General features: G+C 43.8%; 1 protein-coding gene across 1 annotated transcript in view; it reads right to left on the reverse strand.

Annotated features, from left to right (window-relative positions):
• Positions 1-529, reverse strand: part of FAM107B (family with sequence similarity 107 member B) — an 86,347-nt gene extending 85,818 nt beyond the window's left edge. The window contains exon 1 of the mRNA XM_079914379.1: positions 137-529. The gene's annotated coding sequence lies outside the window, so the exon portion shown is untranslated. The remainder of the gene's footprint in view (positions 1-136) is intronic.
• Positions 530-11,523: the final 10,994 nt, after the last annotated feature.

Below are 11,523 nucleotides of genomic sequence, written 5' to 3' on the forward strand. Positions count from 1 at the left end.
CCGCCCGGGGTACCCTCGCGTCAGGGGTCGGAGCCGGGCGGCCGACCGGCCGGCCGCGCAGTGGCCCCGGCGGGCACCCCGCCTCCCCCGCGCTCCCAGTCTTTGTGTGCAAAGTAAGTGCGGTAGGCGAACCCACCTCGGCGCGCGCACAAAGGCGCGCGGCTCCCTCCGCGGCGCTCGCTCCGGGCGGCCGCGGCGGCGCCCAGCGGCCCGGCGGCTCAGGGCGGCCGGGAGGCGGCGCGGGCGGCGGCTCCGACTGCGGCTCCGACGGCAGCGGCGGCGGCGGCGGCACGACCAGTCCGGCGCAGAGAAGCTCTTTCACACCCCGCGGCCCCGCGCGTCCGAATTAAGCGGGGAGGCTGGGCGGAGCTAGGCTGCTGAGGCCACGCCCCGGACACGCCCCGTCGCGCTGGCTGCAGCTCGGCGCTCCGGACCGCGGCCCGCGGGGACTGCGCCGGGAAAAAGTCTGTCAGTTTGATTCCTGGAGGTTTTCGTTCTGTGGTTTTAGTTTGGTTGGCTTCGGAATCTCTCAAAGCAGAGGGAATATTGGAAGAAAAAAACTGAGTGTCACCGGATGAGAGAGAAAGAAATGGGAAATTAAAGGTGACAGGCGCCCGTTTGCGAGGCCCACAATCAAAGATCTCTCTCTGTGTCTGTCTGTCTGTCTGTCTGTCTGTCTGTCTCTCTCTCTCTCTCTCTCACACACACACACACACACACACACACACACACACACACACACGACCGCAAGTATTCGGGACTGGTTGGTTGGTGGGTGTCTGGCCTCCATCGCCACTCCACTCCTGTGACATTCAGAGAGACTGTCGCCATTGAAATTCTGCCAACACGTCACCGAAGAAAACTCAGAGGGACACGGAATCAGATGTACTGTCCAGCCAGAGCCTGAAACCCAGTGATCTGGGAATTTGCTCAGACTCCTCCCCCTCGCCCTCACTCTTCAAAGGGTAATTGGAGATTTAAACTTATGTGAAGGGGGTTTCCTGGTGGCGCAGTGGTTGAGAGTCCGCCTGCCGATGCGGGGAACGCGGGTTCGTGCCCCGGTCCGCGAAGACCCTACATGCCGCGGAGCACATGGGCCCTTGGGCCATGGCCGCTGAGCCTGCGCGTTCGGAGCTTGTGCTCCGCGACGGGAGAGGCCGCAACAGTGAGAGGCCCGCGTACCGCGCAAAAAAAAAAAAAAAACTTATGCGAAGGAGAAAAGGGTTTGTTTTTTTCCCTCTCGGATTTTCGTTTTTCTCAGCTCCCTTACAGCAAATCGCTTCTCTGCCCAACCCCGAGACTCTTAGATTACAATCTACGTGAATCACAGCAGGTAAAAAAATGGGAGATATGTTTCAGAGTAACAAACAATAAAGACAGCAGGTAATGGATTTTAGAGCAAAAGCTTTTGAATTTTCTTGGCAACAGATGAATAAGGGCTTATTTACTGGGAAGCTTTTCTGACTGAAACAGCTTGGGTCACAATCACACAGAAAAGTCATATCAATTATGGATTTTGGTAAACCAATTACTTACTCCAAAAATGTTGGAAAGTCACAGTACTTCAAGAGCCTGGTCATCCCTAGGCCTTGAAGCCCACTGAGGGGTGGGGTCACCTGCCAGAGGATTTAGAGAGATGGGCTCCTTCCCAGCCCAAGAAATTGACCTGTGTGAACTTTATCCACGGTGTTTCCCGCAAGTCTTACTTCCCTCCCATTCTTGGGTTATGTTGGTTCTGTTCTTCACAATGGATACACCAGTCACTAAACCAGAACCTGGGATCCAGCCTAGATTTTGCCCTCACTCCCCACAGGGGAGACAATTCCAAGTCCTGCACGTTCTGTGTGACGGCTTGATAGCCCTTCCAGTCCCCATCCCACTGGCTCTGCCCCAGCTGGCCTTTGGGGTCTGTCAACACACTGTGGCGGTAGCCCCCCAGCTGTCCCCAGACCCCAATCTCACATATGCTTTTCCTCCAGACTGCTTCCCCAGTGAACATTCCACTTGCACATCTGCTCTCAAAACCCTTTAAGGGATGCCCAATCCCTACCACATGGCCAAGTTCAAGCTCCTTCGTACGGTACCCCGTAGCACAGCGTACCTCTTGATATCACCTTGATGACTTCCCTAGGCTCTTGCTGTATCCCCCAAACAAACACCCATGGTGCCACTCAGCCAGAGTGTTGTATTTGCTAAACGGCCCTGTTTTGTGACTATGAGGACTGGATGAAAGAATCTGTCACCTGTTGGCTTTTCTATGCCTCCCCTCTACCCAGCACACCTTCATACCCCCCCTACCCCCAAGAGCTTCTCTCCTGTCTGAGATCCAAGTTGCTCTGAGAAGACTTGCTGACCTGCTCAAACTGAATGGACCTTTTCTGCCCTTCCCATACCTAGCACGGCCTTATAACTAGTGCACTGTATTATAAATATGTGCTCTTGGGGCTTCCCTGGTGGCGCAGTGGTTGAGAGTCCGCCTGCCAATGCAAGGGACACGGGTTGGTGCCCCAGTCCAGGAGGATCCCACGGGCCGCGGAGCGGCTGGGACCGTGAGCCATGGCCACTGAGCCTGCGCGTCCGGAGCCTGTGCTCCGCAACGGGAGAAGCCACAACAGTGAGAGGCCCACATACCGCAAAAAAAAAAAAAAAAAAAAAAAAGTGCTCTCCTTGAGCAGAGTTTATACTTGATAGATACACATATCTTTACATCCTCCTGCCTAACCCAGTATCTGGCAAATAAGAAATGTTAGGGACTGAATTGTGTCTTCCCCAAATTCATGTGTTGAAACCCTAACCCCCAATGTGACTGTATTTGGAGATGGGGCCTTTAGGGAGGTGATTAAGGTTAAATGAGGTCATGAGGTTGGGGACCTAATCCAGTAGGACTGGTGACCTAATAAGAAGAGGAAGAGATACCAGAGATCTGTCTCTCTGTGCACACAAGGAGGCCATGTGAAGACACAGCTAGAAGGTAGTCATCTGCAAGCCAGGAAGAGGCCTCACCAGAAACCAACACTGCTGACACCTTGATCTTGGACTTCCATCCTCCAAAACTGTGAGAAGATAAATGACTGTTGTTTAAGCCACTGTTATGGCAGCTCAGCAGACTAATACAAGAAGCATGCATTAGATTCTAGACTCTTAACACTAGAAAAGCATGGACCCACTAGTGAGCCTATAATGTACCCCCCCTCAAAGCAGCCTGGACAAACTACTATGATGCCAGGGCAGTGGACAGAGTGTCTAGACGTGATAAGTGACCACACAGCCTTTTCCCTGCCCTGGTGAGAAACAGCTTATTCCATAGACTGAGGTATTAATGCCCAAGGATCTCAGCCTTGGCCTTACCTTTGTATCAGGAACCATTATTTCTTTTAAACCAAAAACAAAAAAGTACGTCAAATATTTACTTTGAACTTCTTGAATCAAAGCTTTATTAAAAGACAGGATGCCAACACCCATTCATTAAGTCTACTGTTTGGGGCTCGTATTTCACATTCCTGAGAATCTTAGGGGGATTTTAATCCAGGCAGGATCAAGTATCCAATTTGGCTTGGGGCCCCTGGAGTCACTGTGGGCGGACTCTGGAAATAAGAACTTAAAGATTATGGACCAGAGTGATATTTATACTTGTATCCACAGCCTCTATCAACAGTGCCTGGACCACAGTAGAGGCATGATAGATGTTTGTCCAATAAATAAGCCTGGATTTTCAGGGCACAGCTAGACCTCCCAGGAGTATGTCAGGTGACACCTAACTCTCAGCCTGAATCTGATATCCTGTAGATTCCATATTCTGGATGTGGACAGAATCCCAGGAAGGTCAGGTGAGCCCGTGGTACCTCCTTGGGTTTCTACTATTGGGCTGACACACTTCACCAGGTATATAGAGGCCCTTTGCTCACTTTCTCCACATACAAAACAAAGAAAATTCTCCCCTGAGTGGCTTTTGAGTCCTTTAACCAATCACTGGTGTTAGATTCTCTAATCGTACTTTACGGCAAAACATACATAATAATTTTCCACCTTATAACACTCACCCGCAAGACCACCCATATACTCAACTTTAACCTCATCCTCTTGCTTTGACATAGGGGGTCTTTTAAATTCATTCCTAAGGAAAAGTGAGGAAAGCAGAGATGAACATGTGGGGACATAAAGTGGAACAAAGCAAATCAACTTGGAATGAGATATGTTGTCCTTTATCTCCCACTTGGTCATTTTCCTTATACACAATCTTGAAAGAGTTGCTTTATGCCCGAACCATCATCCTGCAGAACTCCAAACGGATGAGAAAGGCTTAACATTGCCCTAGAGGAGGGAAATTTATTTTTATATGTATACTGTTCTGTATCTTAAATTTTGCACTGTGTCCGTGACCATTTGAATAATCCGTTCAAAAAGACCATTTGAATAATCCGTTCAAAACGAAATAAAATCTTAATTTTCAATTCATATTTTTAAAGTCATGTTCTTTAATATCTGTATCAGCTATCTATTAATGCCTAACACATCACATCAAAACATAGTGGCTTAACATAAGAATGAATGATTTGCTCACAGTGCTGTGGGTTGGCAATTTGAATGAGGCTCAGCTGGGATACCTTGTTTTTGCTCTGCTTTCTGTTCTGTTTGGCTCTACCATGCGTTTGGCTGTCACTGGGAGGTTGGCTAGGGAACAGCTTGTCCTGAGTGGCCTCAAAGTCCAGATGTTGACAGGAGCTGTCTGCTTGGGTCCCTCAGGAGCAGGCTCACGGTGACTTCCTCCCGGGGCAGCTGGTCCAAGAGGGTGAAAGAGGAAGCCATCAGGCCTCTCGAGGTCTAACCTCTGCTACATTCTGTCATTCGAAAATATCACAGACCTAGCCCATATCCAAGGTTTGGGGGCTCCACCCCTTGATGGCAAAGCGGTGGTCATATTTCAAAGGGACCTGAGTGCAAGGATGCTATGTACGATTGGAGGAGTTGTTGTAGCCATGTTTGCAAATAATCTTCCCCTGCATCAGAGTTAAGGAACTCCAGCATGGAGGGTAGCTGTGACAGGTGATAGCAGTCGTCTCAGGGAAATCCTGATTATAAACCAGCCAAAACCCTTTGCAATTAAACATAAAACCCACAACAGATTCAATAAATTGCTACTGGTCTCACGTCCTGAACTGAGAGATTAAAGTATGTATGTGATTTCTGCTTTTTTGCTTCTGGTTTCATATAAGAATGAGAGGCGGGGAGGAAAGGACAAAGGCTTTAGGACGCTAAAGAAGCTAAGGTTGACCAGGTTCTAAATCAGTGTATTAGTTATCTGTTGCTGCATAACTAATTACCACAGAATTAGCCCACATATATTAGCTCATCACAGCTTTAGTCAGGCACGGCCTGGATGGATTCTCGACCCAAGGTCCCACAAAGCAGAAATCAAGATGTTGGCAGGACTCATGGCTCACTTCATCTGGAGCTCAAGGTCCTGTTGGCAGAATTCAGTTCCTTGTGGTTGTAGGACTGAGGTTCCCATCTTCCTTTGGCTGAACTGGGAGGCACTCTCAGCTCTTAAAAGCTGCCCACATACCTTACTAAAGAGGCCTTTTCCATCATCTAGTGAGCAAGCACCCAGCAAATCCTTTGGTGCTTCTAATCTCTGCCCCCCTTCATCTCCACCCACATCCATCTCTGCCTCTAGACTCAGGTTTACAGTGCTCATGTGATTAGGTCAGGCCCACCCAGATCATCTCCCAATCTTAAGGTCAACTGATTTGAGACCTTCCTTTGAGTTGCAAAATCCCTTCCCAGCAGTACCTAGATTGGTGTATAACTGAGTGACTGGGAGAAGGTAGGTGTATACCAGAGGACAGAATTCTGCCCATACAATCCAGAATATAAATAGATGGACTGATAGGCAGATGGACAGATGTTCTTTAGTATAAAACTTACAGATGTGAGGGCGGGCAGAAGATGGAGGCCTTGGGGAGGTATCACATACAAGCTCCTCAGCTACTTAGGTAAACCAGAAGAAGCCAGGCCTAAGAAGGAATTCCAGTTAGGTTAATAAGCTAGCTCCCACACAGCTCAAGGGGTCGTAAGTCTTCATTAAACTGTGATGACCTGACTACTGAAAAACTAGGAAAAGAAAACAAAGTTAAGAATACGGCACACTAATTTTATCACTTAAACAGCATAATAATATGCATATAAGTGTTTCCTTGATTTTGCTTAACTGCTTTGCACCATTGTTGCATCACACTAATGCAATATTTTATAACCATGAAGATAATGCTTTTCAATGAAGAGACTTATAGAACTCATTTGTGGAAGTGTTTTGTGAAAAGATGTATGGCTTGCCAAGCAAATACAGCGTATATGTACCTTTTAAAATTAGTAGTACTTAGAAAGCATCAAAATGACAGACTCAAATCAAAAAGCATGTGCTATAAGCAAGATCATGAGCTGTTATTTTAAAATAGCCTCTTTGCATGAGCATTTGTGAGCGCAGGAATGGAATCACTTAAATATGCTAATGGTACCACTAAGAAAAATGAACACTCTCCCCTTTAATAGTTAGTTATCTGCTACAAAGCATTTGGCAAACTCCACAACAGAGCCGTGCTTCATAGTGTAACTGAACACTATGCCATTTCTAGACAGTTTAAAATTCAGGAGAGTTGTCATTTCAAAACCTTTAATATATGTGCTGCCTCAAATGTTTGATTTCCTTTTTCACAAAACACTTGCTCTTTGTTATTCATAATTTTAAAATCAAAGGGACTCTATAATATAATGGTGATTAATATCTGCAACTAAATATCGCCTAAGAGTCAAAAGAAACAGCTGTTAGTCACATAAACAACTAGGGCATGATGCAAAGATCTGAGTTTTACGTCTTTTTCTTTACATAAATCCAAAACCAGAAAAAGAGGATTTCCTGACTGTCTTCCTGTACATTAAAACTAAAATCTCTAAAAGCAAAGGGAGGGGAAAAAACACTCAGATGCTCATCCTGTCAAAAATATTAAGATGTGTTAATAGTAAATATTAATGAGTAAACAATCTCTGCACGTAAGCATAATAAAGATAATTCCTATATGCTTCCTGATTCGAATAACTAGCACAGAAAACAAGTGGCCAATTCACTGAGAACACTCTACATTTTGCTTCAACTTCTTTTTCTTCTTGCTCTACATTCCAGATACATTTCTATTAGCAGGAAGTATCCCTTAAAATGCTTGAATTGGTAATAACTAGTTGAATGCCATTTATATATACTTACCTGCCTTTTAAGCAATGCAACAAAGTAAGTCCATGGAATTATAGAAAAAAGACTAGGCTAGGGCAGAAGGGATCTAAATCTTGGCTTTGCCACCAACTAGCTTTGTGACTTTGGACAAGATATTTAACTCACTGCAGGCTATTTCCTCTGGACTTAGTGGTTAATGATTTTATTGCAACATAAATCTAGATAAATGCATGTTCCATGTAAAAATTACAGCACTATTACGCACACACACACACACACACACACATATATACATGTATATAGAGAGAGGTGTGTGTATACATATATGCTATATCTAAAAATTACAGCATTAATGGTGTTTCTGCTGCTGTCCCATCTTGGCTGCAAAGGGAGGACTGCTCAGTCCACTCTGGCCTTGCACCTAAAGTCCAAAATGCAGTTAATGTTAAATCTTGCCAGAGAAAGCTTGCTTATTAACTCTGCCTAGAGAATTGCCATACGTTTGAAGTGCTAATGATTCCTGTGCTTTAAAAGATGCTCTTCGAGCAATAACATTCTTTTATGTGTTCCACCAAATGCTACCTAATATTAACTGTAGCTGGATAATGTTAAATTAATAAGGAGTTAAACTTGATAAGGAAAGAGAGAAAGAATGACTGACAAAAGGGCAGAGTCCTTCGGGGGTAGCTGAAGGCTCGTTTCTGGAGATGTTTGGTAATCCTCCCCAGGCGTTTCTCAGTCACCGAAACAACCTGCCTTGGTTCTTATTCCAGCTTGACCTGACGACTGCCCTTCTGCAAGTCAACAGCTGAGACACATTGCAAGAAACTGTACTTTGACATGCACCTGCTTTTCCCAGATCGTTCCTCTCAACAACTGCTTAAGCCATCTGCTCTCATCTACATGAGTGCCTAAACAACTACTTAAAAGGATAAATGAGAGAAATACAAAGGTAGAATGAAACTTTTTCTTTAAAAGATCAATAAAATGGACAAAACTTTGTCCAAAATGTTGAGAGACAGAAAGAGAGACAAAGTCAAAATAATATTAGGAATGAAAATGGAGGCATAACTATTGATACTCGAAGATACTCAAAAGAGAATACAGAAACACTAGGGACAGCTTTATCTGAAAATTTAAGTGAAATGGAAAAATTCCCAGAAAAATTCAACTTGCCACAACCAACTCAGAATGAAATAGGAAACTGGGAGAGTCCCACATGCTACTGATGAATGGGATCAGCAATTAAGATTTTCTCACAGAATAGGAGGAGCCCAGTACTATGGAGACTGATTTTCAGAATGATTAATGATATTCATGGCTTAGAGATATGCTTAATCTTTCTGAGAGACAGTTTATCAACGTGACCAATTAAAAGCAGAACTTCCCTTTTTACTCACAACTTCCCTACTCACCACCCCCCCCCCCCTTATCAAGAGGACCCCTGACACTATCAGTCCTACCACTTTAGGTAATCTTCATTTCCTCTCGGGCCCTACGTCCACTTGGGTCACAAAACCAATCCATTGCTTTCACTATATTCCTCTCATATCCACACGTTCCTCTCCATCTCTAGCAAATTCTGCCTGGGCCACAGATACTTAATCCTCATTGAATGGACATCTATGGACTACTCTCCTCCCATATGCCCCACATAGCAAACACTATTGCCCAAGCCATAGCACCAGCAGGCCCCACCCAATATAACAAGTCATGTAAGCCTTCCTCCCTCAGACCCAGGCCTCTGGTTTTTCCTTGATTAAAATTCAAAGTTACTTCTTTCTTTAGGAAATTGTTTTCTTAAAAATAGAACTACCGTATGATCCAGCAATCCCTCTTCTGGGTGTACACACAAAGGAAATGAAATCAGTACTTTGAAGAGATACAATATCCGCACCCCCGTGTTCACTGCAGAATTATTCACAGTTGCCAAGATCGTGTATTAAGAAAACAGCCTAAATGTCTGTCCATGAGTAAAGAAATTGTGATGTGTATATACAATGGAATATTACTCAGCCTTAAAAAGAAAAAGAGGGACTTCCCTGGCAGTCCAGTGGTTAAGACTCCACGCTCCCACTGCTGGGGGCACGGGTTACATCTCTGGTCGGGGAACTAAGATCCCACATGCCGCGTATCGTGGCTAAAAAAACCCCCAAACAAAACCTGCCATTTGCAACAATGTGGATGACCCTGGAGGACATTATGAAAATATGGGGCTTCCCTGGTGGTGCAGTGGTTGAGAGTCCGCCTGCCGATGCAGGGGACACGGGTTCGTGCTCCGGTCCGGGAAGATCCCACATGCCGCGGTGCGGCTGGGCCCGTGAGCCATGGCCGCTGAGCCTGCGCGTCCGGAGCCTGTGCTCCGCAACGGGAGAGGCCACAACAGTGAGAGGCCCGCGTACCGCAAAAAAAAAAAAAAAAAAAAAAAAAAAATGAAACAAGTCAGACACAGAAAGAACAGAACTGCATGATCGCACTTATATGTGGAATCTAAAAGAGTCAAATACACAGAAGCAGAGAACAGAATGGCCATTACTAGCGGCAAGAAGGCAGGGGAAATGGAGAAATGCTGGTCAAAGGGTATTAAGTTGCAGTTATGTAGGAAGAATAAGCCTAGAGGTATAATATACAGCATGGTGACTATAGTTAATAATATTGTATTGTGTACTGGAAATTTCCTAAGAGAATAGATTTCAAGTGCTCTCATCACACACACACACACACACACACACACACACAGACAAAATGGTAACTATGTGAGATTATGTTAATTAGCTTGACTGTAGTAATCATTTCACTATGTATGTGTGTATCAAATCAGCATGTTACATACTGTAAATATATACAGTTTTTATTTTTCAAATGGCTTTCTTTTCCCTCAAACAGTTGTCATAAGGAGCCAACGTTAATGAATTCAGCTGAGCTGAAAATTAAGAAAATATATAGAGGCAGGGGAAGTTTACTTTTATAGAAGAATGCATTTTCTCATGAATTATAGTTACTGATCAGAGTTATTACTTTAAAAGAAGAACTGTACACATCTTCAGAAATAGTATTTAGCTTCTCATAGTTTTAGAAAGACCTGGGTCTTAAATATTATTGGTTATGAACAGCTCTCAAAACATATGTCTAGACAACTTTTTCCTAATTAGCTATATTCTTTGTATGATTAGGATGAAAATAAGTAAGCCAAGTCCTGAACAACTCTGAATATTTCTTCTTTCATGAAATTTTTCTGATCTATTGTACTACTTTGGATAATAAATTTAATTCAATTCCTGACTTTTCTTATCTTCTCAAAATAGAACTGAATTACCAAATAAAACTTTTTTTTTGTAATCTACAAAGTGACATGTGGATTTAGCATTAATATGTTCTTTTATTGTCATTTATTTTTGAGCAAGTTGTAACTCCCAACAATGGGAAAAAATCAAATTTTTTCACATTATGGAAGTTATAAAATAATATAATAAAAAATGCCTGGAGAACAGTTCCATGCCCTGTGTAAGACAAAGAAGGCTTGCTTTGCCTACCAGCGGACCGAATATTACAGTGATCAGGTCCCCAGACCAAATGATGGGAGTCTGTGTCCTATATCCCCTGCTTAGCAGCTGAGTAACCTTGGCCAAATTATTCATCTTCTCTAAGGCTCAGTTTTTCCCATCAGTAAAATGGGGATTTATTCACTTAAAAATATTTCTCAAGTACGGTCTTTGTTCCAGGCTCTGTTCTATTCTAGTTCCTGAGAATACAACAGTGAACACAACAGAGAAAAATCCCTGCCTTTATCCGATGCATACTCTAGACCAAGGAGTCAAACAGGAAAGAGAAGAGAAGAGAAGAACAATAGAAAGGCATATAGAAAGGCAAATGATAGCATTTGTTACGGCTATGCTATAGAAAAAAAGTTAAGCTGGATAGATAACTAATAAGGACCTACAGTATAGCACAGGGAACTCTACTCATTACTCTGTAATGACCTATATGGGAAAAGAATCTAAAAAGGAGTGGATATATGTATATGTATAACAGATTCACTTTGCTATACACCTGAAACTAACAGAACATTGTAAATCCACTATACCCCAATAAAAATAAAAAATAAATAAAATAAAATAAATTAAGTTGGGAAGGAGATAGAAAGTGGTGGTGGCAATGTGCAATTTTAAATAGGGTGGCAAGAGAAGGTTTCTCCGAGAAAGTGGCATTTCAGCAAACACCTGAAGGCTATGAAGGTGTTCCTTGTGCAGGCAAAGTTTTGTAGGTAGCTGGAAGAACAGTGCAGAGGCCATGAGGCT

This window comes from Stenella coeruleoalba (genome assembly GCF_951394435.1).
Source record: "Stenella coeruleoalba genome assembly, chromosome: 2".
In the NCBI taxonomy this organism is placed as follows: Eukaryota; Metazoa; Chordata; class Mammalia; order Artiodactyla; family Delphinidae; genus Stenella; species Stenella coeruleoalba.